The 7,504-nt window shown below is 41.7% G+C and overlaps 1 pseudogene; it reads left to right on the forward strand.

The window, feature by feature from the left end:
* Positions 1-1,033: 1,033 nt before the first annotated feature.
* LOC116266581 (pentatricopeptide repeat-containing protein At1g73710-like) lies at positions 1,034-4,411 on the forward strand (annotated as a pseudogene).
* The last annotated feature ends 3,093 nt before the right edge of the window (positions 4,412-7,504 follow it).

Raw genomic sequence — 7,504 nt, forward strand, 5'->3', positions numbered from 1 at the left:
GATAGTTTTGCTAAAGGACGAGTGCTAACGATTACCGGGGTCGTTCGACAAGGGGAACAGTCACATACTGTCGATGAATCTTAGGGTAGATTTATCATTTAAGAAACAATTTGTTCCAATTGCCAAACAGCTCCGTTAAAAGACCATTCATGTTCCAGGATAAGTTGGGCATGGTCTCCAGTAGACTAGGGAAAACGTTTCAGTAACGCAAGTTATTGGAGATCAACGTCCCATTGGGTTCTTTTAAAACAGGAGACTTAAAGATAATTTCACGTGGATTGTGACTTTGGTCTGAGATTTGGATAAGGATCCGACGCGATTATATGTAAGCTTTACACCTTATACCTGTTAGATCCGGATTGCTTGTGGAGATCCAGATCTGGGCGTTGAATGTGTTTGTTCCAAATCGTAGAGGAAAATAGCCCATTTCCTTCAGAGTATGCAATACTTCAATTGCACAGTTGAACTTAACATGTCTCGCATCTATGGGTCTTCCTCGGGTTGTTCATGTTGGACCTTAAAGAGCGAGTTTGATGGCGAGGAAGCTTTCTTCTCCTGTTGAGAAATGTTAACATGGTGTACAGTATGATGGGAATAATCTTCAGATGATTGTCTTTCTTGGATTTTGAGTCATAAATGTCCAAGAACGGATTTTTTACATGTTTGTCGCTGCCCAAATTTGGTCGTCTATCATTCGACATCTTTTATGTATAACATGTCTTTTTCTCCTTTAAAGGTTGAATATATTTTTATAAAATTTTCAATAGGAAAATTGTCAGACAACCCACATATTAGAGGCATAAATGGCTGGCGTTGGAAGAAGTTAATAAGATGGGAGATGTGACCAGAATGCAGTCGGGATGCCGATCCGACCTGCTGTAGACGAGTCAGAGGAGGCATGTTTGGCTTTTATTTTAAGGAGTCGTGGACGCAGGTTTCGCGCTTGCAGCTGCACGGCGGGGCCGCGGGAAGGGGAGCGGCACGGCCAAGCTTATAATCACCACGACGCCCTAGAGGTCGCCCGGAAGTCTATATGACGGTTCAGCATTTCTCCTTCCTGCAACATGGGCATCGATGCCTGCAGGCTTGTGCTCAAGGTCCCAAACTTTCTCCTTGTAAGTTCGACTACCACTTATCTCCTTTCCTAGCTCTCTCCCTGTAAGTTCGACTACCACTCATCTCCTTCCTCTCTCTTCCAGTATCCAGGAAACCCGCTCATGTTTTTCCTAGAAAATCTTGCGCCTTGCAAGGGTTTAGGCTATGCTGCCACACGAGGACCCAGTTCTCGGAGAGGGGAGTGAGCAAAGCAAGAAAGAAGAGATATGGTGGTTGCATACCGTCAGTGTTGCGCTCTTTGGATGTTGACAGTGACGTGAGCAACGCCTTGAGGCCTTGGGTTGGAAAGCTCAGCCCAAAGGAACAGACCGTCAATCTTAAAGAGCAGCATGATTGGAATACAGCACTTCTGGTATTCCGGTGGTTCAAGTCTCAGGAAGACTACGTTGCCAATGTTATACACTACAATATTGTCCTTAGAATTCTGGGAAGAGCTCAGAAATGGGATCAATTACGACTTTGTTGGATTGAGATGGCCGCAGACGAGGTCTTGCCCACAAACAATACTTATGCAACGCTGATTGATGTGTATGCCAAGGGTGGTTTACCGAAGGAGGGACTTGAATGGCTCAGACACATGAAGTTCAGGGAAATTTTCCCTGACGAGGTTACCATGAACACTGCGGTGCATGTTTTGAAGGAAGCAGGTGAATTTGATCAGGCCGAGCGGTTTTTCAAGAACTGGTGTGTTGGAAAGATGGATTTGGACCAGTTGAACATCTGTACGGCTGATGCGGAGATGGGTCCCAAGTATTTCTTGTCGACGGAGCTCTTCAAGGCTGGTCGACCACGTTTATCTAATCATTTTAACGGCAGGAACTCAAACAAGGTAAGCAATCTTGCTGATTCTAGCACGGACCACATGGTTGCAATTCGCAAACCGAAACTTGCTGCTACATACAATACATTGATCGACCTATATGGGAAGGCCGGGCGTCTCAAGGACGCATCAAATGCCTTTGCGGAGATGTTGAGGTGTGGTGTGGTTCCTGATAAGGTAACATTCAACACAATGATTTATACTTGTGGATCCCATGGGAACATGAACGAAGCAGAGGCTTTACTGTGTAAAATGGAAGAAAGAGGTGTTTCTCCAGATGCAACCACGCTCAACACATTTATAGGCTTATATGCAACTGCTGGAGACATGGATAACATGCTAAAGTTTTATAGGAAAATTAACGGAATGGGTCTCTTACCTAACGTTGTGACATATAGGACTATATTGCAGGCATTTGGTCAGAGGAAGATGGATGCAGAATTATAGTTAATGTTGGAGGAAATGGAGCAATCTGGTATTAGTATTGATGAGCAGTCGGTAATCATTCAGATGTACATAGACTTGGGGCAGCTTGATCGTGCCCAGGAGTTTCTTGAAGGCTGTCAACGAGTACGAGGGCTGTCCTCCGTAAACCATGCTGCTGTTTTGGATGCTTATGCTGAGAAGGGGTTATGGAAGGAAGCAGAGGCTGTGTTCTTGGACAGGAGGGAGTCGGAAAAGAAGATGGAGACAATGGAATGCAATGTTATGATCAAAGCCTATGGAATTGCTAATATGCATGACCAAGCACTTTCAATGTTCGAGAGCATGAGATCTCATGGTGCTTGGCCAGATGAATGTACTTACAATTCACTAATCCAAATGCTATCAGATGGAGAATCAGCTGATGCTGCAGGAGATTTCTTAACAAGAATGCAAGAATCAGTGTTTAGACCTTCTCGTGAAACTTTCTGTGCTGTCATTGCTAGGTATGCCCGTGATAGTCGAGCTGCTGAAGCAGTAGATGTATATCGGCAGATGATAAGAGCAGGAGTTGACCCAAATGAAATTATCTATGGGTCTTTGATTAATGCATTTGCTGAAGCTGGAAATGTTGAAGAAGCTCTTCATTACTTCCATGTGATGGAAGAATCAGGTTTAAACACTAATCAGGTTGTGTATACCTCTCTCATCAAAGCATACAGTAAGATAGGTTCTTGGAGAGAAGCACAGGAACTATACGAAAAGATGCTCGATTTGGATGATGGCCCAGACATTATTGCTTCAAATAGCATGATTCGACTTTATTCTGAGCTTGGGATGGTACATGAAGCCAAGTCAATTTTTGACAAACTAAGAGCTGAAGGGTCTGTTGATGGGGTTTCATTCACCACTATGATGCATCTGTACAAGAACATGGGCATGGTTGATGATGCAGTTGAAGTTGCTCAAGAACTGCGACAGTCAGACTTGCTTGCAGATTCTGCTTCTTATAATGCAGTCATGTCTACATTTTCCACCAGTGGACAATTGAAAGACTGTGCAGAGGTCTTACATCAGATGTTGGTGATAAAGATCTCTCCAAACAATACCACTTTCAAGGCAATTTTCACTGCGTTGAAAAAGAGTTGCCTTCCAATTGAAGCTACAAGTCAGCTTGGCATGTTGAACAAGGACAGGAAACCATATTCTAAACAGGCAATAATAACCTTGCTCTTCTCTGCGGTCGGAATGCATTCACATGCACAAAAATATTGCGAAGGCATCATGATTGCTGAAGCTAAACTTGATGTTCGTGCATACAATGTTCTGATTTATGCATTTGTAGCCTCTGGAGAAGTAGATAAAGCGTTAAATTTCTTTATGAAGATGCAAGATGAGGGGCTTGAAGCAGATACAATGACTTATATTAATCTGGTGACATGCTATGGAAGAGCTGGACTAATAGAAGTTGTTAAGCGGATACATAGGCAGATGAAATCTGGAGAAATAGGACAAAGTGCGTCACTCTTAAATGCCCTTGTGGATGCATATAGAAATCTGGGTAAACGGGATCTTGCAGATTTGGTCAATCAGGAAAGGTGGTTTGATTCTTATGCTCAACCAGAGGATGAAACTAACGTGGAAAATGGTTCACCATCATAACCTTCAGATGAATACTACAAGATACTTGTGTTTGCAAAATGGAGAAGTGAACGCAGAATACGTATAATATTTTAAAATGTCGCTGATACTGAAGCCGCGTCAGCATTGTTCTATGGTCGAAGCATATTAATCTTTACCACCAAATGTTGCATGTTCTGGCGGGAGATAATTTATGGTCCATCATAAAGTGAAGTACAAGAAAGACTATTGCAAAAGATCCTTGGCTGTATAAAATGAATTATTGTTCTTGATAGCTTGTACGACTTGCCAAGGACTCTTTTTAATTCATATTATCATTTGCTTTGAAAGCAGTGGTTCCAGGATGGTCTTTAGTTGCATGGAGTGCTTTCAAAAAGTTATCAGTAGTGAAGAATCTTGTTAAATATTACATTCCTTGTATGTCCACTCGATGTTGTCTATTATGGAATTGCGTACATCACCACAAAGGAAGTGTATCTTATAGGACCCCATACGGCAGGAGCTTCTTGTTTTTGCTTCAGTCGACAGGGAAAAATAAGGGGCACGCGTGGGACTATCAATCTTTCATAGGCAAGATGGAATCTGTTCCGGAAAGCAAATGCGCCATATATTTCTGGAATGTAGGACATCAAATAAAAGTGTGGAGATGAACAAGAAGATTATACAGATACTATAGTTTTCTCATGGAGTTATATCATATCCAAATCTTCATATCACGCACAGATTTTTTTTTTCCCTCTGGAGTTGCTGAGGGTTCATGTTCATATAAAATTGACGCTATGGAGACAAAATCAAGGTTGAGTCTTTTCATCAGAATTCGTATTAGCTATCTTACGATGAGTACATTATCCTTGCTTGGATTCGGATGGGAATCGTTGCATGTGTTCCAGTCTGAGTTGCTGAGAATCTGGCCTCATAATTTCAGTTGATTTGCGTCATTTCTTATAGTAAAACTGTTCGACGAGATTTGTCTGTCATCGGTCCATGTCATGTCTTTGTTTCCTCTAGGAGATTGAACGAGACTCGTCCGACTTCATGTCAGAATAGGGGGCTAACGAATCTCAGGTGATATGGGACTTTGTGCAAATTGGTCCACCGGAGAGCTCGCTAAGACAGATTTGGGGCCCGACGAATCTCAGGTGTTTGTTGCAGCCACGGTCGTCATTAATCACGTAGTCATCGTCGAGGGATGGGAAGATGGTGGCCTACAGGCGATCTAAATTGAGTCTTTGTGGGTTGTGACACGATTAACTGCAAGCAACAGACTGCTGTTTGTTTTATCATTCAAAGGTAAATTAATTAGCAAGTCCTAGTGTGAAATATATCTTGAAGTTGTATTGCATAAAAAAGTGTATCACAACGATCACGATATGGTTGTTAGAATTTAGATGACTTGCAATTAGTTTTTTCATCTGCAACTGGACGATTTGCTCTCTATCGTATGTTCTCATCGATCTGCAACCATTGACCATCTACCCACAAAATAGACTGTAAATCCAAATGAAATGTAGAATTTGATATAGACAAATAGATTCTGCTAAATGCATCTACTTCAGATACAAAAGAGTGATGTTGCCAATAGGAGGAACAGATTGGCACTACCAAGTGCCACAAAGGTCATGTATACATCAAATATTTAGTTGGCAAATACGATGCTTACTGGGGCCATTCGTTATTCAATTTTGCGCTTTCGGATAAGGTAGTGCGACGTGCATTTACATGCTGAACAGCCTGAACTCATGTTTATTGATGTGAAGACTAAATTGCAACCCATTCATGTTATAAGTTAATGCCCTGCAATTCGTTCTATGTCGATCTTCTCCTATCCATCAGTATACCACAAGATTGACACTACAATCCAATTTCTCATTTCATCCCTCCGAAACAAATAATCAAACACTTTCACGGCAGTTCATCATCAATTTCTCAAACTCCTACATATCAGAAAAAAGCATCACCTACCCAAAATACATCAAGTGTTTATTTGCTGCGCTTAACGGCACGCTTGCCCTGTCCCTTCTTGGGCGGGCCCTTCCCTCGGCGCTTCAGCATCTCGAGCTTCGCCAGGCGCTCGTGCTCGAGCCTCCCCATCACCAGGGGGTCGTCCTTCTTGATGTCGTACGAGTACCACTCCGCCACCTTATCGCCGATCAGCTTCTTCCGAAGGATTTTGTGAGGAGATCTCTGCCCCGTCGGGTTGAGAACGTGCCCGAAGATCCCAGCCCTCGCCTCCGTCACTCCCTTGAGCGCCGCCGACGTCAAAATCTGCTTCAGACTCATCTCCGCTTACCGTTTCTCAGATCGAACAAGATCGCCTCCGATCGATCTCCCCTTCTTCACCAAAACGAATCGCCGAGTTGACAGTAGTCGATCAACCTCGAGGGATTCCTGCCTCCATCTCGCCCAACGATTTGTAAAACTGCAAAATGCGGCCGATTGAGGACTCGAAGTTTCAGCCTGTGAGTGAGCCGGGTTCGGGTACTTGAACCAAGGTATGTCGGGTCAAGAAATCGAATCTTAACCCGAGCAGTAAATCTTCGAGGAGCACTCTTCGAGGAGCCTGAAAATATATTTCTGAAAATATAGGAAATGGAAAAATGGAATGGGAAAAGTTTTTCCGATTCCAATTTTGGTGTGTGTGTGATGACTCAGAAATATATTTCCAATTCTATATTTCTGAGTTTGATGGTACAGAAATATATTTCCAGATTTTCAAAAAATTAATTCTTAGTTTGATGATAAGGAAACATTTGTCCAGATTTACAAAAATGAGATAAATAACCACACCAAGTACATAAATAACCGTAACAAACCTCATTCACTTGTGCACAGTTTGTCACACGTAATGCCCTGGTTGCAAATTGAAGACTGCTCCTTGTCTCATCAGTATGGACCTTCCATTACATAAAAAAATGTAAAGAAAGTCAAATAGACAACAAAAGGATTAAGGTTTGTTCCCTAAATATATCAAACCAACAACAGTAAGCTGGAGAAGTATCACTTTACTGTATAACAAGTAACAACTGATCTATCAGTTACAAAAAAGTTGTTTCCTATTATATTAAACTGAACAAGAACAGATGGACCATATACGAAATAAACAACAGCAAAAAATGGTAAACACACAAGACAAACAACAGGAAACCCCAAGATAGGAACAAAAAACAACTGCAGTAAAGTTCGACACAATCTACTCTCTCTTTCTCATTCTCAAGGAGATAGTCCTGATCAGTCCTTCAAGTTCTATTCAATTTGAAATAAGAATTGAAATGTCAGCATAAAAATAAAGCTGTTGAATCATGTAGTACTCTGCTTACTGTCATGTAAATAAGGAGGTCTTCTGATTTATCAGGGTTTTGAATGTCTTGTTCTGTTCTATTCTGTTTACTTCATATGGGCACTTCATCTTGTTACATCTCTAAAAAATATATGTAAACATTTTTGTTCTTCTTGGGGGAAAAAATGAAACCACCCAAAGATTGTAACTTCTGTATCATATAGAAA

Source organism: Nymphaea colorata, chromosome 13, assembly GCF_008831285.2.
Source record: "Nymphaea colorata isolate Beijing-Zhang1983 chromosome 13, ASM883128v2, whole genome shotgun sequence".
NCBI classification, from domain to species: domain Eukaryota; kingdom Viridiplantae; phylum Streptophyta; class Magnoliopsida; order Nymphaeales; family Nymphaeaceae; genus Nymphaea; species Nymphaea colorata.